Source organism: Cherax quadricarinatus, chromosome 54 (genome assembly GCF_038502225.1).
Source record: "Cherax quadricarinatus isolate ZL_2023a chromosome 54, ASM3850222v1, whole genome shotgun sequence".
Classification (NCBI taxonomy): domain Eukaryota; kingdom Metazoa; phylum Arthropoda; class Malacostraca; order Decapoda; family Parastacidae; genus Cherax; species Cherax quadricarinatus.
This window is the reverse complement of record NC_091345.1, coordinates 4,902,023-4,928,720: the sequence shown is the minus strand read 5'-3', so window position 1 is coordinate 4,928,720 and position 26,698 is coordinate 4,902,023. Positions and strand designations below refer to the sequence as shown.

The window sequence follows — 26,698 nt, the reverse complement described above, 5'->3', positions numbered from 1 at the left end:
ACTCTCCCTGAACCGTGAGCTTTATCATACCTCTGCTTAAAGCTATGTATGGATCCTGCCTCCACTACATCGCTTCCCAAACTATTCCACTTCCTGACTACTTTGTGGCTGAAGAAATACTTCCTAACATCCCTGTGATTCATCTGTGTCTTCAACTTCCAGCTTTGTCCCCTTGTTGCTGTCTCTCACCTCTGGAACATCCTGTCTTTGTCCACCTTGTCAATTCCTCTCAGTATTTTGTATGTCGTTATCATGTCCCCCCTCTCTCTCCTGTCCTCCAGTGTGTGTACGTGTGTGTGTGTGTGTGTGTGTGTGTGTGTGTGTGTGTGTGTGTGTGTGTGTGTGTGTGTGTGTGTGTGTGTACTCACCTATTTGTGGTTGCAGGGGTCGAGTCTTAGCTCCTGGCCCCGCCTCTTCACCGGTTGCTACTGGGCCCTCTCTCTCCCCGCTCCATGAGCTTTATCAAACCTCGTCTTAAAACTGTGTATGGTTCCTGCCTCCACTACGTCATTTTCTAGGCTATTCCACTGCCTTACAACTCTATGACTGAAGAAATACTTCCTAATATCTCTCTGACTCATTTGTGTCTTCAACTTCCAATTGTGGCCTCTTGTTTCTGTGTCCCCTCCCTGGAACATCCTGTCTTTGTCCACCTTGCCTATTCCACGCAGTATTTTATATGTCGTTATCATGTCTCCCCTGACCCTCCTGTCCTCCAGTGTCGTCAGGCCAATTTCCCTTAATCTTTCTTCATAGGACATTCCCCTTAGCTCTGGAACTAACCTTGTGGCAAACCTTTGTACTTTCTCTAGTTTCCTGACGTGCTTTATCAAGTGCGGGTTCCAAACAGGTGCTGCATACTCCAGTATGGGCCTGACATACACGGTGTACAGTGTCTTGAACGATTCCTTACTAAGGTATTGGAATGCTGTTCTCAGGTTTGCCAGGCGCCCATATGCTGCAGCAGTTATCTGATTGATGTGTGCTTCCGGAGACATGTTCGGTGTTATACTCACCCCAAGATCTTTCTCCTTGAGTGAGGTTTGCAGTCTTTGGCCACCTAGCCTATACTCTGTCTGTGGTCTTCTGTGCCCTTCCCCTATCTTCATGACTTTGCATTTGGCAGGATTAAATTCGAGAAGCCATTTGCTGGACCAGGTGTCCAGTCTGTCCAGGTCTCTTTGAAGTCCTGCCTGGTCCTCATCAGATTTAATTCTCCTCATTAACTTCACATCTGTGTGTGTGTGTGTGTGTGTGTGTGTGTGTGTGTGTGTGTGTGTGTGTGTACATGTGTACGTGTGTACATGTGTACGTGTGTACGTGTGTACGTGTGTACGTGTGTGTACGCGTACTCACCTAGTTGAGGTTGCGGGGGTCGAGTCCGAGCTCCTGGCCCCGCCTCTTCACTGATCGCTACTAGGTCACTCTCCCTGAACCGTGAGCTTTATCATACCTCTGCTTAAAGCTTTGTATGGATCTTGCCTCCGCTACATCGCTTCCCAAACTATTCCACTTACTGACTACTCTGTGGCTGAAGAAATACTTCCTAACATCCCTGTGATTCATCTGTGTCTTCAACTTCCAACTGTGTCCCCTTGTTACTGTGTCCAATCTCTGGAACATCCTGTCTTTGTCCACCTTGTCAATTCCTCTCAGTATTTTGTATGTCGTTATCATGTCCCCCCTATCTCTCCTGTCCTCCAGTGTCGTCAGGTTGATTTCCCTTAACCTCTCCTTGTAGGACATACCTCTTAGCTCTGGGACTAGTCTTGTTGCAAACCTTTGCACTTTCTCTAGTTTCTTTACGTGCTTGGCTAGGTGTGGGTTCCAAACTGGTGCCACATACTCCAATATGGGCCTAACGTACACGGTGTACAGGGTCCTGAACGATTCCTTATTAAGATGTCGGAATGCTGTTCTGAGGTTTGCTAGGCGCCCATATGCTGCAGCAGTTATTTGGTTGATGTGCGCTTCAGGAGATGTGCCTGGTGTTATACTCACCCCAAGATCTTTTTCCTTGAGTGAGGTTTGTAGTCTCTGGCCCCCTAGACTGTACATGTGTACATGTGCATACATGTGTGTACGTGTGGATCACGACGCCACGTGGGTGTGGGCGATGTCACGTAGACCTACGAGCTACGTGAGTTACCAGATGTCCCAGGCCACATGCTGTGGTCTGCTGCCCGCATCACATTGACGTCACCCACGATGCTGCCCGATTTCATGACGTCATGATGTCTGCCTGACGTCACCTCGAGATGTCTGCTGACGTCACCTCGAGATGTCTGCTGACGTCACCTCGAGATGTCTGCTGACGTCACCTCGAGATGTCTGCTGACGTCACCTCGAGATGTCTGCTGACGTCACCTCGAGATGTCTTCTGACGTCAGTGCTGCTGACGTCACCTCGAGATGTCTGCTGACATCAGTGCTGCTGACGTCATCACGCCTGACATCACATGATGTCACATCGAGTGTTTCTAGTAATTATTTTAGTATTGTCGAGAAGATTGAGAGAAAATATATGTCGTGTGTTAATTAATTCCTCTCAGTCAGTGTTCTCACATTTTAGTATGTCTTAGTCAGTTTTATGCACAGAAGAGTATCATTTGCTAGTTTAAGCCATGTTGTACCGCGGTGTGTTTTTAAAGTTTCCGTGTGTCCAGTGAGGTCTGAGCCAGACCTGAGCAGTACCACTGTGTTAAGTCACCCGTGTGACCAGTGTGTTTGACAGCTGATTACTCAGCCCTGAGCGTATGAGCCCTCTTGTACAGAAAGCTTTTATGCTCGTCGCTCGTGATGTTCTGCAGAATCGTACCTGCTACGATTCCCATCGAGATTTGTTTCACTTCACCTCCAGACCTTCAGAGTGCAGTTATATGTAGAGAAACAAGTCTGGGGACACTTAGACTAACCCCTGCTATAACTCCAACTGCCGAGAGAATGACACGCTGTGTCAGCCTCGTGTCACAAGCTTCAGTGAGTAGCCTGCACAAAGAAGATGTCACTTTGACTGCTAGCTCTCTCACTGCAGTCTGGTGTATGATGTTACGACTCCCAGATGTTTCGCCCAGTGGGCTCTGCCAGGACTCGCTCCACGCTTGCCGGCAGTGACAGCCTAGCGACAGTACCAGTCGAGAAGTGTCCTCCTGAGTCGCTTGCCAGAAGTCCTGCCCAGTTGCCGAGTTTTGTCGACGCCTCACTCGAGGGCACCAGCATGTTGTGCCCCAGGTTGAGTGAAACTTGCAGCGACTCCTACGATGACTGCTTCACCGTTCCAGAGGAGACCGTACCCTGTTACGTCACAGCTCAGCCGCAGCGATGTCTCCTGTGTTGCAGTATCTGACCAGATGCAGGAAGGCGTGCAGTGATGCCCTTCGACGCTCACTGCCTATGACCACGATGTTTAGCACACCCCACGTTTTTTTCTTCCCTCCCTGCAGGAAGTTTTTTTTCCATGTCCATATGTATATATATGTTTTTATTTTGTGTTCTGTGCCCTGTTCCTAAGAGAGAGAGACCGAGTTTCTTTTACTACCAGTATTGTCGCGTCGGGATGACGCGCGGTAGGTGGCCGAGCGTATGTAGACAGCCTGTACTGTCTGCACAGACAGCCCATGCTGTCTGCCAGCTTAGTTCATATTTTGCGCCATGCTGGTGCTGCCACCTATAGGCCTTGCCACTTCAGTATGCCCAGACTTGCCTCACCCTCACTCACACAGCGGCCTAGCAGGAAGACACAAGGCCTCCCAGCTCTCTCCCGTGGGATGGCCCTGCCCGGGCCATGGGCACAAACACACAAGCCTGTGTACCCACCACGACTTAACAATAAAGTAAAAAGCCTCCGAAGACGTATCATTAACCACCCGCTTGCAGCACCTACCAAATAATCTCGTTATAGTACATGTGTGTACGTGTGTGTACGTGTACGTGTATGTGTATGTGTGCGTGTGTGTGCGTACATGTGTGTACATGTGTGTGTATGTACATATGTACATGTGTGTGTGTACATGTGTGTGTGTACGTGTACATGTGTGTGTGTACGTGTACATGTGTGTGTACGTGTACATGTGTGTGTACATTGTGTACTCACCTAATTGTGGTTGCAGGGGTCGAGACTAAGCTCCTGGCCCTGCCTCTTCACTGATTGCTACTAGGTCCTCTCTCTCTGCTTCCTGAGCTTTATACCTCTTCTTATAACAATGTATGGTTCCTGCCTCCACTACTTCACTTGCTAGGCTATTCCACTTCCTGACGACTCTATGACTGAAGAAATACTTCCTAACGTCCCTGTGACTCGTCTGTCTTCAGCTTCCAGTTGTGACCCCTTGTTCCTGTGTCCCCTCTCTGGAACATCCTATCTCTGTCCACCTTGTCTATTCCCCGCAGTATCTTGTATGTCGTTATCATGTCTCCCCTGACCCTTCTGTCCTCCAGTGTCGTCAGTCCGATTTCCCTCAACCTTTCCTCGTACGACATTCCCCTGAGCGCTGGGACTAGCCTTGTTGCAAACCTTTGTACTTTCTCTAACTTCTTGACGTGCTTGACCAGGTGTGGGTTCCAGACTGGTGCTGCATACTCCAGTATGGGCCTAACATACACAGTGTAGTGTCTTCAACGATTCCTTATTAAGGTATCGGAACGCTATTCTCAGGTTTGCCAGGCGCCCGTATGTTGCAGCAGTTATTTGGTTGTGTGCCTCCGGTGACGTGCTCGGTGTTATGGTCACCCCGAGGTTTTTCTCCCTGAGTGAGGTCTGTAGTCTTTGTCCACCTAGCCTATACTCTGCGGTCTTCTTTGCCCCTCCCCAATCTTCATGACTTTGCATTTGGCAGGATTGAATTCGAGAAGCCAGTTTCTGGACCACATGTCCAGCCTGTCCAGGTCTCTTTGCAGTCCTGCCTCATCCTCATCCGATTTAATTCTTCTCATCAACTTCACATCATCTGCGAATAGGGACACTTCAGAGTCTATTCCTTCCGTCATGCCGTTCGCATATATCAAAAATAGCACTGGCCCTAGAACTGACCCCTGTGGGACCCCGCTCGTCACAGGCGCCCACTGTGTGTCTGTACATGTGTGTGTGTGTGTGTGTGTGTGTGTGTGTGTGTGTGTGTGTGTGTGTGTGTGTGTGTAAATGTGTGTGTTAAATGTGTGTGTAAATGTGTGTGTAAATGTGTGTGTGTGTGTGTGTGTGTGTGTGTGTGTGTGTGTGTGTGTGTGTGTGTGTGTGTGTGTGTGTGTGTGTGTGTGTGTGTGTGTAAATGTGTGTGTAAATGTGTGTGTGTGTGTGTGTGTGTGTGTGTGTGTGTGTGTGTGTGTGTGTGTACACGTGTGTGTGTGTGTACGTGTGTGTGTGTGTACGTGTGTGTGTGTGTACGTGTGTGTGTACGTGTGTGTGTGTGTACGTGTGTGTGTGTGTACGTGTGTGTGTGTGTGTACGTGTGTGTGTGTGTACGTGTGTGTGTGTGTACGTGTGCGTGTGTGTGTGTGTGTACGTGTGTGTGTGTGTACGTGTGTGTGTGTACGTGTGTGTGTGTGTGTGTGTGTACACACAAATTAAATCGGAAGTTCACAGGACGACGCGTTTTAAAAAAGATGAGATTGAGGAAGAGGGTGAAGGGAAGGAGGCAGGGGGAATGAAAAAGGAAAGGGAAAGATGGATAGGTAAAGGCAGAAGGAAAGAGGAAGATGGAAGGGAAGGGGAGAGAGGAAAAGTGAAGGGGGAAGAAGAAAGGGGTAAGGAAGAGGGAAAAGATGGAAAGGAGAAAGATAGAAGAGAAAATGAGTATGGAAGGAAGAAGAAAAAGAAGAGGAACAATGGAAAGAGGGAAAAAAGGAAAGGGGGAAGGAATAAGGTGAATGAAGATTGAAGGGGGAAAGAAAAGAAAGGAAGGCAGGAGGAAGGAAGAAGGGGGAAGGAAGAAAGAAAGAGGAAGATGGAGGGGAAAGAAGATGGAGGGGAAAGAAGATGGAGGGGAAAGAAGATGGAGGGGAAAGAAGATGGAAGGGGAAGGAAGACAGAAGGGGATTAGAAGAAAGAGGGTAAGGGGAAGAAAGGTGGAAGGATGGGAAGGGGAAGGAGAGGGAAGAGAACAGCGGCGAAAAAAAACAGGAAAGTTAGGTTGGAAAGGAAGGGGAAAGGAGGAGGAAGAGGACGATGAAAGAAGTGGATGGTGGATGAGAACGAGGACGGAGAAAGAGAGTGGAAGGGAAGATTGCGGTCCTACATGCACCTGGAAAACAGGGGAGGAACTGGTTGCAAACCTTCATACAGAAGAACCATAAGGTTCGTATGTATTTCACGCTATCATTTGAATAATATACGTATTATCTTAGGTGAACTGGAGGCACGATAGCAGTGTGCTGTGTGAGACTATAAACCGCGGGGTTAAACAGAAATATTAATCTCAGTCTTAAAATAATGAATCCTGTGATACTCCAATACTGAAACTATATACTGTGCCAAAACAAAAGCATTCACATTGCTAAACTCACAAACTAGTATTTAGTCACTTAGCCATAATACCAACTTACCTCATAATTTGTAATATTTTACAATTAAGAATAAAACTAAGTATGCCCGAAATGCCTAGCCATGCTAAGCGTTCTAGTGGTACACTCTGTAATCACAATTTTACTACATGTAAACCAAACAATAACCAAATTTCTGTAAACTCAGCATTGTAATCCTTATAGAGAATAAACTTTGAATTGAATTGAATTGAATTGAACTGGGGTTCAACACTTGATCTACCTGATATGTCGGAACAACACTCATAAATCCCTCCCCAGAGGCAGAGGGGAGACTTTGCAGGCCTACAAAACAGCTAAGACGACCTACCGTCAAGGGGAACAATTGAGACCGAAAATATGAAGTTATTCACATGGCTACATATATAAAAAGCTCAGTTTATTCTATTTAAATTTTCTTAGGCTACACGATTATACTGCTTGAATATCAAAACAAAAAATTGGTTTCAGATGCCTCTGGTGTGAGGCATCTGAGACCTCGCTATTTTAAAAATAAACTACTACTTGGACACTAAGTACTGGTACTAACATGTGTAATTAAGAAAACATTATTGATATGTATACTTTATTATTAATATAAAGACTATTTACCCGTACTACAGCATTGCTACCATATTTATTCTTCTTGCTCTACCGGATAACAAGGATACTGAAATGTTTGCCTGAAATGTTTTTTTTTTATAAATGTCCTTCAGTTTCAGCCTCATAACTAAATTGTGTTTGTAAGTGTCATAGAAGGGGAACTTCTGGGTGGATACTAATAGAAAACGCGCGTCTGGTGCTCAGCAGACGGAGGATCAAGCCTCTACCACGTCTTGCACCGAATGACCCACGTGGGTTTAGTGCTTTACATTAATTAAATTATTGGAACTTTAAATGGCAGAGTTTGAGAGGCGTCTACGCCCTTAGGTATCTCTCTATTTCAGCATTCTCCATGACTTACCAACGTAGTGATATGTACAGTTTTGAGACTCCCAAATTTAAGAAGAACGTAGTCATCCTTTGCTATGTGGTATACTGCAGTTGCTTCCTACGTTAGGTCTGGGATCTAGGTTCATTAAGCATTTCGACACCAATATTATCCAAGTCCGATGAAGAACTGCTGGTATTGTCACGGAACATACCTCTTCAGGCACCGGTCTTTGGTCTTGTGCCAAATGCTGAGATGCTGGGTCTTACCCTGATGAGGTGCTACTTCCTCATGCCGGTAGATCTACAAGATTGATGCTTCTTTCTGCGGGTACCTTAACTGCCTTGCCACTAGCTCTTTGCCTTATGCTCGTTTCCCTTTTCTCTTTTAGGTAATCGAGAAGAATGGTGCTAACCAAACTTGCAGATGCCACTTGACCTTCGGGTTCTTACCTCATTTTTCTCTTGGGAATGTTTATGGTCGAAGGACACAAGAAAGAAGTAGCATTGCAGCAGGCCTACTCGTCCATGCTAGGCAGGTCCAATTCACACCCACCCACACCCAGTCATGTACTTGTCTAACCTATTCTTAAAGCTATTCAAGGTTTTAGCTTCAATGACCCGACTCGGGAGTTTGTTCCATCAAACCAGTGCTTTCCTATAACCTTTCTAAATCTAAATTTTCCCGACTTGAACCCATTACTGCGAGTCCTGGTTTCCATATATACACCTTCATCATATCTCCCTAATTCTACGCCTTTCTAGAGTGCAAATTCAGTAGGTTCTGTCACAAACTGTTCAGAAAGCAATCCTGGATCGTATCAAGTAAGTCGCTAGACTCGATATATCCTGTTAAATTACTCCAGTCATTTTGTCTTTAGTTAAAATCTCCCATTAACACAACATTTTCGTATCTAGATGCCTTATGAATTTCGTCCCATAGAAGTTTACCGGGTTCCCTATCAGGGTTGGAGGGCCTGTAAATTACTCGCAAGATTAGTTTTTCACTTCCCTTCAGAAACTGTCCCCAAACAGATTCAGTGTCCGTCGCTTCTGAATCCAAATTTCGCCTAAGGCCTCCAATGTCATTCGTTTTTATTATGAGAGTCAGTTGTAATCTTGGCAGTGACCATTTTTATAAAATTATGAATGCTTTCCTTCATCCTCCTTCCAATCAATAACTTGCTACAATCATGTTTAAGAGGGCCATACACGGAAATATCCAAGAGTTCCAGGTAGTGCATCAAGTTGGGTGGAAAATATTCTGATGTCCTGCTTGCACTGTTCCACAACTGTGTAGCTTATGTGAGAAACTAGGTTATCTCCTATAAAGACTTCAGTTTCGTCAGAAATTACTCTTGCTAACCAGTCAACAAATACATCCTAATCGAATCACCCAGCGCTTGTGGGATAGTACAGTGCACCTACTGGTCCATTATCCAAGAGTCTGGAAGACTCTTGGATAATAGACTTTCTAAACAACATACGGATCTAGAACTTGACCGGCAGCAGTGACAACAAACATAATGCACGTCAAACTTTTGGTGTCGTTCATTATCCTTTCAGCATGCTTTGAACCTTTCCAGAAGATCTGCAACTTGTCTCTTGGGTCGTCCGTTAGATTGGTTTCGTGGTAACCGATGACACTGACAGGAGGTACACAGTTTGTATGGACCAGGCACTTGAAGCAGAAACATCAGCTTTTGTAACAGTTGAAATGTTTTGGCTGATGCTTGTCTATAGCAATGTTGCAGGAGTGTTGTTGGTGTGGGTGCAATGTTGCTGGAGTGTTGTTGGTGTGGGTGCAATGTTGCTGGAGTGTTGTTGGTGTGGGTGCAATGTTGCTGGAGTGTTGTTGGTGTGGGTGCAATGTTGCTGGAGTGTTGTTGGTGTGGGTGCAATCTGCAGGTGTGTTGCTGGTGTGGGTACAATGTTGCAGGAGCGTTGATAGTGTGGGTACAATGCTGCAGGAGCACTGATGGTGTGGATACAACGTTGCAGGATTGTTGGTGTGGGTACAATGCAGCAGAAACGTTGTTGGTGTGGGTACAATGTTGCAAGAACGTTGTTGGTGTTTACCTGGAGAGAGTTCCGGGGGTCAACGCCCCCGCGGCCCGGTCTGTGACCAGGCCTCCTGGTGGATCAGAGCCTGATCAACCAGGCTGTTACTGCTGGCTGCACGCAATCCAACGTACCAGCCACAGCCCGGATGGTCAGGTACCGACTTTAGGTGCTTGTCCAGTGCCAGCTTGAAGACTGGTGTTACCTGGAAGTTATTCCGGGGATCAACGCCCCCGCGGCCCGGTCCATGACCAGGCCTCCCGATGGATCAGGGCCTGATCAACTAGGCTGTTATTGCTGGCCGCACGCAGTCCAACGTACGAGCCACAGCCCGGCTGATCCGGCACTGACTTTAGGTATCTGTCCAGCTCTCTCTTGAAGGCAGCCAGGGGTTTATTGGCAATTCCCCTAATGCTTGATGGGAGGCTGTTGAACAGTCTTGGGGCCCCGGACACTTATGGTGTTTTCCCTTAGTGTACCAATGGCGCCCCTACTTTTCATTGGGGGCATTTTGCATCGCCTGCCCAGTCTTTTACTTTCGTAGGGAGCGATTTCTGTGTGCAGATTTGGGACCATTCCTTCCAAGATTTTCCAAGTGTAGATTATGATATATCTCTCCCTCCTGCGTTCCAACGAGTACAAATCAAGTGTGGGTACAATGCTGCAAGAACGTTGTTGGTGTGGGTACAATGTTGCAGGATTGATATTTAATCTTTACTAATACTTTCATACAGCTAAATGCGCTAGTTACATTCATGAGATTCATCACGGTGCATCAAACTTGTAAGCTTACACTTCATCTAGACGAGTAGCATCGCTGTTTAGTGTAAACCCGTAGAACATTAAGGCTATCCGCTCAATTATAAACCCCATAAAACATAAGGTTATCCAGTCACTTGGAGCTTATAAATGGCAGGATAGCTTTAAACGTTTTATGGCATAAAACGTTTAAAGCTATCCTGCCATTTATAAGCTCCACAAAACGTTTATCCAGTCAGTAAAGAGGCCTACTAGCAAAGACATAATAAATAGGCAACTTTGAGGGACGTTAATTATTAAGTGGAAAGTTAAAGTGAAACATTTACAATCAACTTACCTGGTTATCTAAAAATATATCCTTCAATTATGGTGAAAACTTGCGTCTAGGACAACTCTTGATAAATGTTGATAATTTGGCAAACTTATAAATCTAACAAGATGCACATTAAAGTCAACAATCGTAAGTGCTGTACAATTTTCAGAGTCAACAGAGGCGGAGGGATGGCGGGGAATGCCAAGTCTCGCATAGTATCACAAGTTAGTGAACCCAGGGAGCAACAAGGGGAGAAGATGGTGCTATCCAGGACGTAGTGTGACGGGGACAGCTGAGGTAGAGAAGCGCAACACACCTAATACATGGACCACACGCAAGACACTGAGTGGCTGGTGCGGTCTCCTCCATAGAGCCGCCCCCTCCCACAACCCCTCCTTACGTGCGTCATCACCCCACCATTAGGAAGACTCCATGTTCATTGTTCCCTCCCTCCCCCTCCCTGATACCAAGTCGCTGTAATCATAAGACAGAAGGGAGAGTTCGCTCGGTCAAAGTGCAACATATTGGAGGGTAGCGCGGGATCCCTGCGGTGTTATTTAAGGTGGTGGAAAGTTCCCCTCCCTTGTGCGTAGAGACCAGATGATGTCATTGATCAGATGGCGGCCCCCGCGACACACCTCCACCTCGGCCAATCACAACCCACCTCTTGCACCCGCTAGCCAATCCCCCCTCACAGTGTCTAATGACCTTCCTCCCCCGCCAGATATGAGATAAAACTACTACTATTTTCAAACTCTGCTGTTGTAAAGCATTGTCTACACTCCACAACACCCGAGGAGCAAAGTTCGAGGTCGCCGTTTAGCGCCACTGCCTCAGTGCCAGTATAAATAAAGCAATAAACCCAATGCAGGTGTACAGCGCCAGGATGATGTAACAAAACATTCTGGCAAGAGAGAGAGAGCGAGAGAATTATTTGAGAGTACTCCTACAGGCCCATCAAACCCACTAACCCCCTGGTCTTCCCTTCTGGTACACAGACCACTTAGCAACTGCGCCTTATCTACACCAGACTATTGCTATACCTCCAGCGAACGAACTTTGACCACAGCCCAGCTGAGGGGGGGGGGGGGGTTGTTAGCAAGAATGATGGGAAGGATAAAAAGAGGTTGAGGAGGTATGGGAAGACAGGACGGGGGTAAAAAAAAATAAGTGACAGCACCGCTTTAATTTTCACTCGGTACTGGATGTGTGTGATTTGCATTTTACATCAACATGGAATTTTACTTACTTGGCACACAAGACACTGTGATGATGCAACACCTCTGTACAGCGTTCCGCTCCCAACCCAAAGGACCCAAGTTCGATTTCCAGGAGAGCCATGATGTATAGGCAAGTCTCCTTTATCTGCTGCCCCTGTTTACCTAGCAGTCAATAGGTAACCGGATATTAGTCAACTACTGTGAGTCATACCCTAGGGAAAGATCCCAAAGAAAATAAGTTAGACTGCTTGGCATTGTTGGGTTATGGTAACCAAAGATTAAATTGCAGATAAAGCACTAAGACTGTCTTAAGTAAGACTGTCGGTAACGACCTAGTCTTGAACCTCGTTTCCACTGAAGTTCTTTCCCTTCGCGAGAGTAGCTTTTGTCTTCCTATTAGCAAACAGAGGATTGAGCTACCTGCAATCCTTGAGCTAAACCCACACAGGTTGAGCGTTCCATGTACATATAATATAATCATTCTTACCCCTTTCCTCCTCATGCCGACCTTCAGCACCGCTACATTTATGCACCCTTCAGTTCGTCCCACCACTGATACTGCAAGGTCACCTCGAGTGTGGCGAGAGGTGTCAGCCCTCACCAACTTAATAAAGCATTCTCTTCCTTCTTGCTACACATTACATTTTTGTTTTTTTAGCCTTTAGTCGACAGTTCTGCAAGGATTAATTTACGTTACGATTATGCTGCATTCAGTTTCATGAAAACTGAACAGTTTGATTAGGGGGTCAATTAAATTGATTCAATTAAGTTCCTTGCCATTTATGTTTTGTGACAATACGTTAAGCTAGAGTGTGCAAGTTATATTATAACAAAGTATAATATTACATGCCATATAGGTAGTAGGTTGGTAGACAGCAACCACCCAGGGAGGTACTATCATCCTGTGGTAGTAGGTTGGTAGACAGCAACCACCCAGGGAGGTACTACCATCCTGTGGTAGTAGGCTGGTAGGCAGCAACCACCCAGGGAGGTACTACCATCCTGTGGTAGTAGGCTGGTAGGCAGCAACCACCCAGGGAGGTACTACCATCCTGTGGTAGTAGGCTGGTAGGCAGCAACCACCCAGGGAGGTACTACCATCCTGTGGTAGTAGGCTGGTAGGCAGCAACCACCTAGGGAGGTACTACCATCCTGTGGTAGTAGGCTCGTAGACAGCAACCACCCAGGGAGGTACTACCATCCTGTGGTAGTAGGCTGGTAGGCAGCAACCACCCAGGGAGGTACTACCATCCTGTGGTAGTAGGCTGGTAGGCAGCAACCACCCAGGGAGGTACTACCATCCTGTGGTAGTAGGCTGGTAGGCAGCAACCACCCAGGGAGGTACTACCATCCTGTGGTAGTAGGCTGGTAGGCAGCAACCACCTAGGGAGGTACTACCATCCTGTGGTAGTAGGCTGGTAGACAGCAACCACCCAGGGAGGTACTACCATCCTGTGGTAGTAGGCTGGTAGGCAGCAACCACCCAGGGAGTTACTACCATCCTGTGGTAGTAGGCTGGTAGGCAGCAACCACCTAGGGAGGTACTACCATCCTGTGGTAGTAGGCTGGTAGACAGCAACCACCCAGGGAGGTGGAACCATCCTGTGGTTGTAGCTTGGTAGACAGCAACCACCCAGGGAGGTACTACCATCTTGTGGTAGTAGGCTGGTAGACAGCAACCACCTAGGGAGGTACTACCATCCTGTAGTAGTAGGTTGGTAGACAGCAACTACCTAAGAAGGTACTACCATCCTGTGGTAGTAGGTTGGTAGACAGCAGCCACCCAGGGAGGTATTACCATCCTGTAATAGATTGGTAGGCAGCAACCACCCAGGGAGGTATTACCATCCTGTAATAGTAGGTTGGTAGGCAGCAACCACCTAGGGAAGTACTACCATCCTGACAAATGCGTGCGAAACGGAAACCAGTAATTGTTTTACACAATCGAAGGAATGCTGGTGTCTTTTTCTGTCCCAAACACGCAAGAAAACAGGTACGTCTGGCTACTTCTACTTAGGCACACTACATATACATGTACACATATATGTATACACACCGACATGAATTTTCTCCTATTTTTCTAACCAGTTCTTGTTCTTTTTATTTCCTTTCATCTCCATGTGGAAGTGGAAAAGAATCTTTCCTCCGTAAGCCATGCGTGTCTTAAGAGGCGATTACTAGCCCATTGCCGGGAGAAATGGGCTAGTAACCCCTTCTCCTGTATAAATTACTAAAAATAAGAAAAACTTTATAAAGTTGGGATGTTTGAATGTGCATGTTGTGCAGATGGTAAGAAAGAGATGATTGCCAACGTTACGAATGAAAGAAGTTGGATATCTTAGCTCAAAGTAAAATAAAGCTGAAGGGAGTAGGGTAGTTTCAGCGGAAATAAATAAATGGAATTAAGTCAGGAGTATCTGAAAGAATTAGAGCTAAGGGGTAGCAATAATGTTGAAGGATCAGTTATGCAAGGAGGAGAGGGAATATAAATGTATAAATTCAAGGAATACATGGATTTAAAATAAGGGTCAGATGCAAAAAGTGGGTTATAATAAGTGTGTATGTACCTAGAGAAGAGAGGAGTGTACAGAAGATTTTGGGAGATGTTAACCGAGTGGGTGAAACGGTTAGAGAGGGTGTGGTAGGTACATTTGGGGTGCCAGGTGTAAACGATAATGGGGGTCTTTTACTGAACTTTGTATAGAAAGGGGTTTGACAATAGGTAATAAATATAAGGAGGAACACTGCAGCAGGCCTACTGGCCCATGCGAGGCAGGTCCAAGTCTCCTAAAGACTTAAGCCAATGCCCCAACCTAGTCAGAGCAGGTCACATTCACTTAAGGAAGGAACACGACAACTGACCTAGTAGCACAAGCTAATCAGGTCCAACTCACACCCACCCACACCCACTCATGTATTTATCTAACCTATTTTTAAAACTACACAACGTTTTAGCCTCAATAACTGTACTTGGGAGTTTGGCAATATAAACACAAATGCAGTATAATGTGATCCTTTATTGACTACGTTTCGCCCACACAGTGGGCTTTTTCAAGTCACAAACAGAACTACCTGGGGTGGAAGGAAGGTAGTTCTGTTTGTGACTTGAAAAAGCCCACTGTGTGGGCGAAACGTAGTCAATAAAGGATCACATTATACTGCATTTGTGTTTATATTGCCATTGTGTCGGTATTTTATACCATTTATTTCCACTTGGGAGTTTGTTCCACTCATCCACAACTCTATTGCCAAACATTTTAAGAAGAAAAAAAGATAAGTATGCATGATATAGGGCGTAATGATGTGCATGTTTACAGAGGGGCCACAGATGTATCAGATCATTTTATAGTTGTACAAAGCTACAGTGAGAGTAAAGGGTAGACGGGATACTATGGGAATGGAATCAGCAAGAGAGGTGAAGGTTTATAAACTAAATGAGGCGGTTATGGTAAAATATAAGGTTTATAAACTAAAGGAGGCGGTTATGGTAAAATATAAACAACTATTGGAAGAAAGATGGGCTAGTGAGAGTATAGGCTATGAGGTTGAAGAAGTATGGGGTAGGTTTAAGAATGTAGTGTTAGTGTTCTCAGCAGAAGTTTGTGAACATTAAAATGGTATAAAATACCGACAGATTGTTAGGTAAGACACATATGCAACAGTTAGGTATCTTTATTTCGAAACGTTTCGCCTACACAGTAGGCTTCTTCAGTCGAGTACAGAAAAGTTGATAGAAGCAGAAGATACTTGAAGACGATGTAATCAGTCCATCACCCTTAAAGTTTTGAGGTGGTCAGTCCCTCAGTCTGGAGAAGAGCATTGTTCCGTTGACTGAAACAATATTGTTTCAGTCAACGGAACAATGCTCTTCTCCAGACTGAGGGACTGACCACCTCAAAACTTTAAGGGTGATGGACTGATTACATCGTCTTCAAGTATCTTCTGCTTCTATCAACTTTTCTGTACTCGACTGAAGAAGCCTACTGTGTAGGCGAAACGTTTCGAAATAAAGATACCTAACTGTTGCATATGTGTCTTACCTAACAACAGAAGTTTGTGGTTACAGGAAAGTGGGTGCGGTAGGGAAGAAGAGCGACTGGTGGTATGATGAGGTAGAGTAGTAAGAGAGAAAAAAAAAATGAGCATATGAAAGGTTTTTACAAAGTAGTCTAAGTGATACAAGGAGAAGTATAGAGAAAAAGAGAGAGGTTAAGAGTGATGATGAAATGTAAAAGAAGAGTAAATGACAGAGTTGGCGAGATGCTATTAACAAATTAAATAAAACAATTTAGGTAATGAAAGACTGGATATCAGATTGGAGGGACGGAGTATGGAGGAAGTGAATGTATTCAGATATTTGGGAGTGGAATTGTCAGCAGATGGGTCTATGAAAGACGAGGTAAATCACAGAACTGATGATGGGAAAAAGATGAGTGGTGCACTGAGGAGTCTGCGAAGACAAAGAATGTTATCTATGGAAGCAAAGAGGGAAATGTATGAAAGTAAAGCTATACCAACGCTCTTATATGGGTGTGAAGCATGGGTGGTGAATGCTGCAACAAGGAGAAGCCTAGAAACAGTGGAGATATGTTTGAGGGCAATGTGCATTGTGGATATAATGCAGAGAATCCGTAGTTTACATATTAGGAGGGGGGGGGGTTACTAAAAGTATTATCCAGAGGGCTTAGGAGGGGTTGTTGAGGTGGTTCAGACATTTAGAGAGGCTGGAATGAAATAGAATGACTTGGAGAGCGTATAAATCTGTAGTGGAAAGTAGGTGATTAGGGGTCGGCCTAGGAAAGGTTGGAAGAAGAGGGTGTGCTTGGGCTTCGACTTCCAACAAGCGTGCATAAGCGTATTAGATAGGAGCGAGTGGAGACAAATGGCTTTTATGACTTGACATGTTGTTGGAGTGTGAGCAAAGTAACAGTTATGAAGGGGTTCAGATAAACCGGCAAGCCAGACTTGAGTCCCGGAGGTGGGAAGTACAGTGCCTGTACTCTGAAGGAGGCGTGTTGATATGTTTTAGTTTTTTTTTTTTTAACTGTAGTGTAGACGTGCCTCTGGGAAGACAGTGATGGAGTGAATGATGATAAAAAGTGCTTTTTCTTTTCGGATCACCCTGCCTCGGTGGGAAATGGCCAATTTGTTAATTTTTTTTAATAGATTACCCTACCTCAGTTCATGTCAAAAACTGGTCCCAGGTATGGCACACTACCACAACATGCGACTAACACTCTCATACATATTTACTGCTTGGTGAACATTTACAGCAGGTGTATGGACAATGCTTATATTTGAAGAGGGGAATATGTGAAGAAAATTATTACTTCTGGTCTAACACCTAAAACGAAATTCTCTTCATATGAACGTAGAATATCCACCTCTTGCAGATACATATCTACATTTTCCTTATACTTGACAATGATGTACGTAACAATATGGGTACATCCGAACTGTATAGTCTGTTCTATCTAATCTGGTAGCTAGACCATGACAATAAGAAGGCACCTTCAAAATTACATAATGTACCCTCGAGACACTGATAACGTCCACCGACTTGATATGAACCCACCAGAAAGCACACAAGGTTGATCTGCCAGACCTGTGCTGTCTGTACATACACTCGTCCACAGCAACAGAAACTGGTAAGATAAAGGTTTGCAAAGAATGGCCAAAGCCTTCACCTGGTCATGCATAGCAGCTAAGCCACGGCGGTACACAGCAGTTGCCAAGCCTGGTAGCAGCAAGCCTGGCAGCAACAAGCCTGGCAACAGCAAGCCTGGCTGCTGGCAGCCTTAAGGGTGTCAAGATTACTATATATTTCTTAAACATATATATTATTCTCCACTTCTCTTCATCCCCGGATACATTTAAATAAAAACCGCAAGAGACCAGTGAACGCACTACAGAAGTATGTCTGCTACAGAGCACAACACCAGCCAGGTGGGCTCTGATTATCTTTGGGTGCTCACATTAAGTTCATGGCGATCAAGTCTTGGTTCAACCTGTTTTAAAGTTAGAGCGTGCATTTCCACGAGCTTGAAAATTTTCAGAAATTTTAATTATTCTCGCTTATAGTTTCCATTTTTTTTTAGTTTAATAACTTTAGCATGCACCACATACCCATCCTGTGGGTGGTAGTGGGTGGTGGTACAGTCCAGGGACTGTACCTCAACATTACAGAGGCATATAGTTGGTCCAACATTACAGAGGCACATAATGGGTCCAGGGGCTGTACCTCAACATTACAGAGGCACATAGTTGGTCCAAGGACTGTACCTCAACATTACAGAGGCACATAATGGGTCCAGGGGCTGTACCTCAACATTACAGAGGCACATAGTTGGTCCAAGGACTGTACCTCAACATTACAGAGGCACATAATGGGTCCAGGGGCTGTACCTCAACATTACAGAGGCACGTAATGGGTCCAGGGGCTGTACCTCAACATTACAGAGGCGCATAATAGGTCCATAGACTAGGCGGCCGCAAAGTTTTGACAGTCAAATAAGTTACAGTGGTAATGAGCTATTTACAAATTTATAGCTGATTACCATCGTAATGAGTTATTTATGCAGATATGAATTAGGTCACACACAAAAAAAAGCTTAAGTAGTTATGTATTATTTACAGTGGACAAAGTCAGGGTACTTTTCCAGAATGGTTGGTAATATACCACTGTGGATAAAATATTTTGGCATTTCTTGGACATTTCTGAGTGAGTTGTCTCTGAATTCAATACTTTTATCACATTCTACCACATAATGACGCAAGGTGTGACAACTGTCCATCTGGCAAAGTTTACATTTAGTTTGGTCCCCGTCATCTGTTGATGGTGTTTAACCTATCAGAAATACTGGTAACCCAGCCGGAACCGGGCGGTAGTGACATCCAAGAGTCTGCTCTCCCTTACTCGCTAATTTATACATATAATATGAAACTATCATCATTTCCGGCATCAAATCATCAGACATGATCTAGTACAGATACGTTGATGTCTTCACCATATGGGAGGACAGCTTGGTCAGTTTTGACATTCTTTGAGAATCTTCACCATCTTGTTCTTTCTATGCAGTTCAAGATGACTTAAGAAATCGTAATGACACGATTGCAAATAAACCATACCCCCGGCCGGGATTGAACCCGCGGTCATAGAGTCTCAAAACTCCAGCCCGTCGCGCTAGCCACTAGACCAGCTAGCCACAATAAGATTCATCCAACTAGGTATATTTCTACACCATAGGAAAGTTAGCACAGGCACCTCTGTGACCACAAATGCAAGTTTTTACAGACGAATCTCCAGCTAGCGTGGCCGTGACGAACTCTAGCTCAAGTCCCTTCACTGCCGTCAACATGACTTAAGAAATCGTAATGACACTATGACCGCGGGTTCAATCCCGGCCGGGGGTATGGTTTATTTGCAATCGTGTCATTACGATTTCTTAAGTCATGTTGACGGCAGTGAAGGGACTTGAGCTAGAGTTCGTCACGGCCACGCTAGCTGGAGATTCGTCTGTAAAAACTTGCATTTGTGGTCACAGAGGTGCCTGTGCTAACTTTCCTATGGTGTAGAAATATACCTAGTTGGATGAATCTTATTGTGGCTAGCTGGTCTAGTGGCTAGCGCGACGGGCTGGAGTTTTGAGATGCAGTTCAAGTTTGCATGGGAAACAATCAACTAGACCAGAACTAACGATCAGGTTGAATTTTCAGTTCATAGGAAGCCCGCTCACACTCCCAATTATGTTCATTTCTACAGTTGCTATTCTATGCAAATTAAAAAGAGCACCGTGTCAAGCCTGTACGTGCACTCAGGATATGCAGCCCCTTACAGTTGGACAAAAGAATGAAATCTTCAGAACACAATTCTCAAAACTAGGATACCCTGGCTGGGTCATCAGACAAGAAGAAAAGAAAGCAAACATCAACTATATAATATAAAAATCTCAGCTTACAAAAACTCAACGCCATCCAGCAAATCGTCTCAACAAAGTGGCCAACTTAATCCCGTGCTATCCTAACAAGTAACAAACATCCAGTTATGCCAGACACACCAGGAGTCTACCAGATACCACACAAAGATTGCAGCCAAGTATGCATAGGGAAGACAGGCCGAATGCTATCAACGAAGATCACTGAACACAAGAAGGCGATATATTATGCACAAGAAAATTCAGCTGTTTTTCAACATGTTAGCAACAACAATCACAATGTTCACTTTAAAGCTGCAGCAATCATGCACAAATGACAATGCAACAACAAATGTAAAATCACAGAATATGTTCTCATAGCTACCACACAATTTTAATATTTCATAGGGACAATGGAAACCAGACGTTATTTCAAAATTTGTCCTAAAGTACATACCAGCACCTAACCTAATACAGATCGCCAGCATAAGATCATGAATTATACGGTACAGATAATCTACTTGTCCAAGCTCACCAAAACTGAACAGTTCTGACAGTTCCCCGTCCCTAAATGAAATCATCAACACTGAACAATAATCTAAACGAGAGCACAAGTGATATGAATAGTGCCACCATTGGCTCTATTTCCCTTGTTTTGAAAGTTCTCATTGGCCACCCCGTCATTTTCATGGCTGCTGTGGCATTTGCTTTTGTTGTTCTTTGAAAGAAAGGTCAGCCCAGGTTTTTCATGTGTTTTTTCTTGTCGTTCTATTTGATTATCCTCTTGGGTTATGTACACAGTTTCCTTTTGAGTTTTTCATTCTTTCAATATCTAAGCAGTTGAAACTTATCACCACTGAATGTCCTGTTGTTCTCCACTGCCTACTGGAAAACCCTTCTCATGTCTTCCTGAAATTCTTCAGTGTCTTCTACCTAGGTGACTGTCATATTTATTTCGGTGCCATCCGCAAATGGTGATACAAAGCTGTGGTGAGTGTTTTTATCTAGATCTGCTATGAACTAAAGAAACAGTAGAGGTGCCAGGACCATGCCTTGGGGTTCTGAGCATTTTTACCCCGCTATTGCTGGATTTTGTTCTGTTCACTACCACTCTTGTGTTCTATTTGTCAATAAGCTGAAAATCTATCTGCCTTCCTTCTCCTTTATCCTTATGGCTTTCATTTCGTGTGCAATCACCCCATGATCGCATTTGTCAAAAGCCTTTGGTCTGACAAATGTGATGAAGGGGTTAAACGTAAGAAAACGTAGCACAGTTCACCTTCGGAATTAAGCTCTGGTAGAAACAATCAAAATCTGGTCGCTACCATCACACAAAACTATCATCATGAGCATGAACAAAATGAATGACGTTGGAGGCAAATGTAAAGCTCGCAAATATAATGATAGGATTGGAGAATGTAAACAAGTTAAGAGTAGAGAACAATATGCACAACTTATGTTTCGGCGAAGAGACATCAAGTAAAACAAAGGAAATCGAAAAGGTTCAAATGTTTGCTACAAAGCTGGTACCTGAAATGAAAAACAGAATCTACGAATTAAGGTTACGAGAACGAGAATGAAAAAGTCAGAAGACAGGGTCATCACGATTAACAAAGTGTGCTAAGAGAAAAGACAAGTTAGGCAAAAACAGAGTGATTAGCACGAGAGGAATCAGAACGATAAGACAAATGTACAATGAATACTTGCCGAACCATTGAAAAATAAAACATTTCTAGTGTCAGAGTAGTAGGTAGCGAGGTACATCTGACGAAAGAGTTACATAAAGCTGAAACATTTCGTAACTTCAAAGATAAATACAATAGATCAAGACAGTCAATTGTCTGAAAACTCAAACTCATTAGTACGTATAAAAAGGAGTCTGAAGGTCAGGAATCAGTAAGGCGGCCAATATTAGTTACGACTACAACTAGATAGGTACGCTAACAAACACTGTAGCATCACTATGTTAATATAGTAGCCAAATCACCTGTTTTTTCCTGGCTGCATCATTGTCATGATGCAACCTCGCACCCCCCCTCCCCCCACCTCTCCTAGCTAGTGTTGCATAAGGTAGAATTATTGAAAATTTATATATACAAGCGATCGCTATTGGTATTAGTGTATCCCCAACCTCTACAGGTTAGCAATATTATATCTAATGGTTCCAAGGATCATCGTTCCTGCATCCAACTCACAGACCAGGCCTCCTAAATTTTGAAGAAAATACTACAGACAAAAAGAAATATTAAGAAACAAGTAAATATATGATATACTGAAGGGAAGAAGTTTGTAATATTTACCAACCAACTTTAATGTTTACGAGACAAATAGACCAGCACTTCTGCCATAGTTCAAAACATTTACCAAGTTTTTCTTCCATGTTTGTATGCCAGGATGGATGTAATGTACCTCGATGGGTGACTGTTGTATAACAGCCTAGTAACTACTATTTCTGATACTACTTTACCTCCATCCACATGTTAAAATTGTACAGAGTAAAAAGATCGAGTTTACATAAAGGGTTTACACTAAGCGATTTGTTTTTCAAAGTTTCGAAAAACTTTCATCAGATTTGTATTTTTTCCCTCAACTAGCTATTATACACTATTTTAAGTTTTTAACTTTTACGTAGTTAAAACCCTTTTAAGAGAGCTACACTGTGATATTTGATGTTGGTGAGGGGCTCTTGATTTAGGGAATTGGATCTGTGCTCCAGTTCCCCAAATTAAGCCTGAATGCCTTCCACATCCCCCCAGGCGCTGTATAATCCTCCGGGTTTGGCGCTTCCCCCTTGATTATAATAATAATACACTGTGATATGAATGTGTTGTTCATGTGGCTGCCTATTACCAGCGTATTATTTTTTTGCATTTATTCGATACTAAACCTTTAAAATCAGTTTTATATACTTTTTAAAAATGTTAATATCTTTTGTGTGTATTAATTTCGTAAGAATAATTCTTAGTGCAGGTTTAAACACGCGTTATCAATTTAAAATTAATAATTATTAGAAAATTACAGAAAATTATTTTCAGATGAAGAAGCCTTGAAAAGATTTCTAATTCTAATACTGTATCAGGTGGCCAGTGATGTAGTTTTGCAACCTTTTCCCACTCCAGTTTCAGATTATCTTTTCCTCTCCCTAATAAATTCACTTGTTATATAAGCATTCACCAGTGATCACAAGCCACAGCCTCGTAACTCACTGCCTCTTCCCCAGAGGTGCCACGTTGCGCATTGAAATAGCCTCATGGGAATGTTCTGGCCTTTGCCAAGAACTGTGGGTGATGATGCGACTCCCCTCTGCTGGGTGGAGATCTGAAATCGATTGTCCAAGGTAATGATCCCCAGAACCATAAACAAATATAAAATTCGTATACCACATGCCGATTTATTTATGCATCGTATAGCATCTATCATATTTAGAAGCAATAATAAAAACGATCTTCGAGAGAAGTTTGTGATAAATAAACACCGTCAAGATGACCACACCACAGCGTGCAGCAGGAAGCTGTAGTGCTACCTAACCATTCACGGCCTACGTCACTTGCTTTATAATCCACAAAGTACAAATAATCTGGCATATACATGCAGGCAATGTTTATGAATGCTAACAGAGGGTTTCTTGGCACACCAGAGAAGAGACGAAGTAAAAAAAAACTTGACAGTTCTGAGTTTAGACCGAGAGCTGGCGTCGGGAAGTTGAAACTCAGCCAGCGACCACAGGTACATATTACTGTTTTGCTTTACATGATTCGTGTTTTGATACATGGGACACATGCAAACAACGTAGTGTTGCTATGTTTGTACCATGGAACATGCATGGTAACATCGTTACTTGTACCACGGAACATGCATAGTAACACCGTTCGTTGTACCATCGAACAACATCTAACACTACAGTACGAGGAATAACGAAACTTGATAATGGTCCAATACAGACCGAAATGTCTTCCCGTTTCTATTTCCAATTCGATATCCCGTTCATGGGAAAGCGTTAAACCCGTATGGTTTATACAACACATGGAGAATGGGAAGCAATCCGCTCTGATCCAATAGGACGATGGGTCCACCAAGTCTTTGATTCAATAGCCTGCCCCCCCTCCTCTCTCCCTCTCCCTCCCTCCCTCCCTCTCCCTCCCTCCCTCTCCCTCTCCCTCCCTCCCTCTCTCCCTCCCTCCCTCTCCCTCCCTCTCTCTCCCTCCCTCTCTCCCTCTCCCTCCCTTCCTCTCTCTCCCTCCCTTCCTCTCTCTCCCTCTCACCCTCTCTCCCTCCCTCCCTCTCCCTCTCTCTCCCTCTCCCTCTCCCTCTCTCCCTCTCCCTCCCTCTCTCTCTCTCTCTCGGGGAAATGCTAAACGTAGTTGATCTCAGTACAAGTTGTCTTCGCAAGTCAGAGAGTTCAACACGAGCCTAGATAATAAACAACCAACTTTTGACGGTGATCGAGATCCCATCCTCTGCGATCACATACAGCAGGGAAAACAAACACAAATAACCCGCACGTAGAAGACAAACATATAACAGCATTTCGGTCCGACGTGGACCATGAACTAGTTCATGGTCAATGTCGAACCGAAACGTCGTCATATATTTCAGTCTCTTAAGTGCCGGTTATTTGTGAATTATTCCAGTCACAGTATTGTCTTTTTGTTCTTTATAGCAGGGGAAACAATAGCTAGCAGTAATAGTGTTTAAGGTAGCAGCACACTTCTGATGTATCCAAATTATCATAAGAATGCCAAGCGCCTCTCATAGCCTCGTGCCACGATTTTTTTCTTTTCATTAATGTGTATAAGGTAATGTCTCCACATACGCTATACAGATCGCACTAGCGTTAAATAACAAAAAGAAACCAATTACATTGTACATTAAAACCAATAAATGCAATATCACGTAAAATGAGACATCCGTAATGCGCGAACGAATAACTGGGAACCACTGAGAAAACTGAGGCAGTTTGTCACATCCGTTTTACCGCTGATCTTCAGTTAGAAAACAGGGGTAACCTGATCAATGTTATCGACTAACCTACAGAGACATATGCCAAAAACCAAACTTTTAGGTCATACAACTCTCACAGTCAGTCTTATGCAACTGTCAAAGTCAACCTAATAACAATCGTTAAAATCAGCCTAATAATAACAGAAAACTAACAAAATCAACCTTATAATAATCAACAACTGTCAAAAATCAGCCTAATATCAAAGAGCTGTCAAAGAGAGCAAAATCCAACACCAACGAAGTAAAAGGCTCAGTACTCCAAGGCACTGCCCTGGCACCTCTGCTGTTCCTTATCCTCATAGCATAGATAAAAACACCCGTCACAGTTTTGTATCATTTGCAAATGGATCTAAAATAAGAATAAGTCACTTCGGTAGAAGACACTGAAAAATTGCAGAAAGATATAAGCAGGATTTTTTAGTTGGCCATGGAGAACATCACGTTCAATGATGATAAAATTCCCGCTACTTACATAGGGAAAGAATGAAGAACTCAACAAGGACACTGTATACAAAACTCTAGAGGATCGTCAAATAGAACGACAGGAACACGTGAAAGACTTGAGAATAATTATGTCGGCTGATCTTTCTTTCAAAGGACATAAGACCAAGGTCATGACAGACAGGAAGATGGCGGGGTGGATAATGAGAACTTTCAAAACAAGTGGAATAATGCCAATGGTGACACTTCAAATCGTTTGTGCTGACAATTCCGTTCGGGATAGGAGAAATATCAGCTGGAACAGATGCAGAGATCATTTACGGTCTGCATAGAGCCAATAAAACATTTAAATTGCTGTGAACCCGTCGAAGTCTTTAATATGTACTCTTTAAAGCGGAGGAGAGATGCATGTTAATATATACCTGGAAAGTACTACTTGAAAGCCTTGTCCCAATTCTGCACACCACCATAACAACATATTGGAGTGACAGATATGGAAGTGCAAAATAAACCCAGCGAAAGGCAGGAGTGCAGTGAGCACAATAAGGGAACACTGTCAACGTCCGTCGTCCCAGGCTATTCAACTTTTTACCAGCAGATATCAGAAACATGCTGGGACAAGTGTAGAAAATTGCACGAGGAAGCTGGACACGTTACTTCACCGGATGCCAGATCAACAAGGCTGTAATGGATATGTGGATCAGTGGGCCAGCAACAGCCTGGTTGACCAGGCAAGCACCAGATGAGCCTGGCTCGAGGCCGGGCTCTGGAAATACAAAAACTCTCGGAACTCATCGAGGGTATATCAAAGATGTCGAATGCTTTCCTGCAGTTCAAGCACATAGACCCATCCCTACCTTCTTACTTGATTTCAGGTATTCTGTTGCAGAACTGCAGTAGCTTTATTAGGCTGGACACATGTTCCCTTAATCAACTCCTGACTTCTGGTAACAAAGTCTCTCCTGCCTGTGCTTCACCAACCTCTTCCTGGTTATTTTCTTCAATATTTAGTCAATAGAAAAGTCAATGATACTGGCCTTTTATCGCCTCTCGCCTGTGCCAATGCTGATATATATAAAAACAAGACCATATTTACAGTTTAATCATGCCTAGTAACTGCTTCATCTGAGTGGCTTGCTGATCTTCATGATAATGTACGTACTCGCCTTGCTGTGCTCTCCTAGTCGTAGCTGCACTGTTCGATTCTGAGCTTTTAGAACCGTCTACTGTTTACGACCGGTTTTACTAGTTTTCGGCCCTGTGGGCTCTGTCGTGCTTATTCTTAAAAGTATCTAGTGTTTGATTCTACCATCATTTCACCTCCAGATCATCTTGAGGCTCAAAATAATCTGCACAATTTCACTATGACTCATGTGAGTTATTAATATCTATATTCCTTTGTGCCTATCCCGACCTTTCAAGTGTGTGTAGTGTGTGTGTGTGTGTGTGTGTGTGTGTGTGTGTGTGTGTGTGTGTGTGTGTGTGTGTGTGTGTGTGTGTGTGTGTGTGTGTGTGTACGTACTCACCTATTTGTACTCACCTATTTGT

The 26,698-nt window shown here is 43.9% G+C and overlaps 1 protein-coding gene across 14 annotated transcripts in view; it reads right to left on the bottom strand.

Moving 5' to 3' along the window:
• Ucp4A (Uncoupling protein 4A) overlaps positions 1-26,698 on the bottom strand; it is a 206,368-nt gene that overhangs the window by 127,714 nt on the left and 51,956 nt on the right. For 2 of the 14 annotated variants that reach the window (XM_053791653.2, XM_053791658.2), the window contains exon 1: positions 10,600-10,956. The exons of 4 other annotated variants lie outside the window; for them this stretch is intronic. The gene's annotated coding sequence lies outside the window, so the exon portion shown is untranslated. Of the gene's footprint in view, positions 1-10,599; positions 10,957-11,824; positions 11,958-26,698 lie in introns of those variants that run through there. 8 more of the 14 variants (XM_070096545.1, XM_053791662.2, XM_053791664.2 and 5 more) reach the window with 5 other exon arrangements.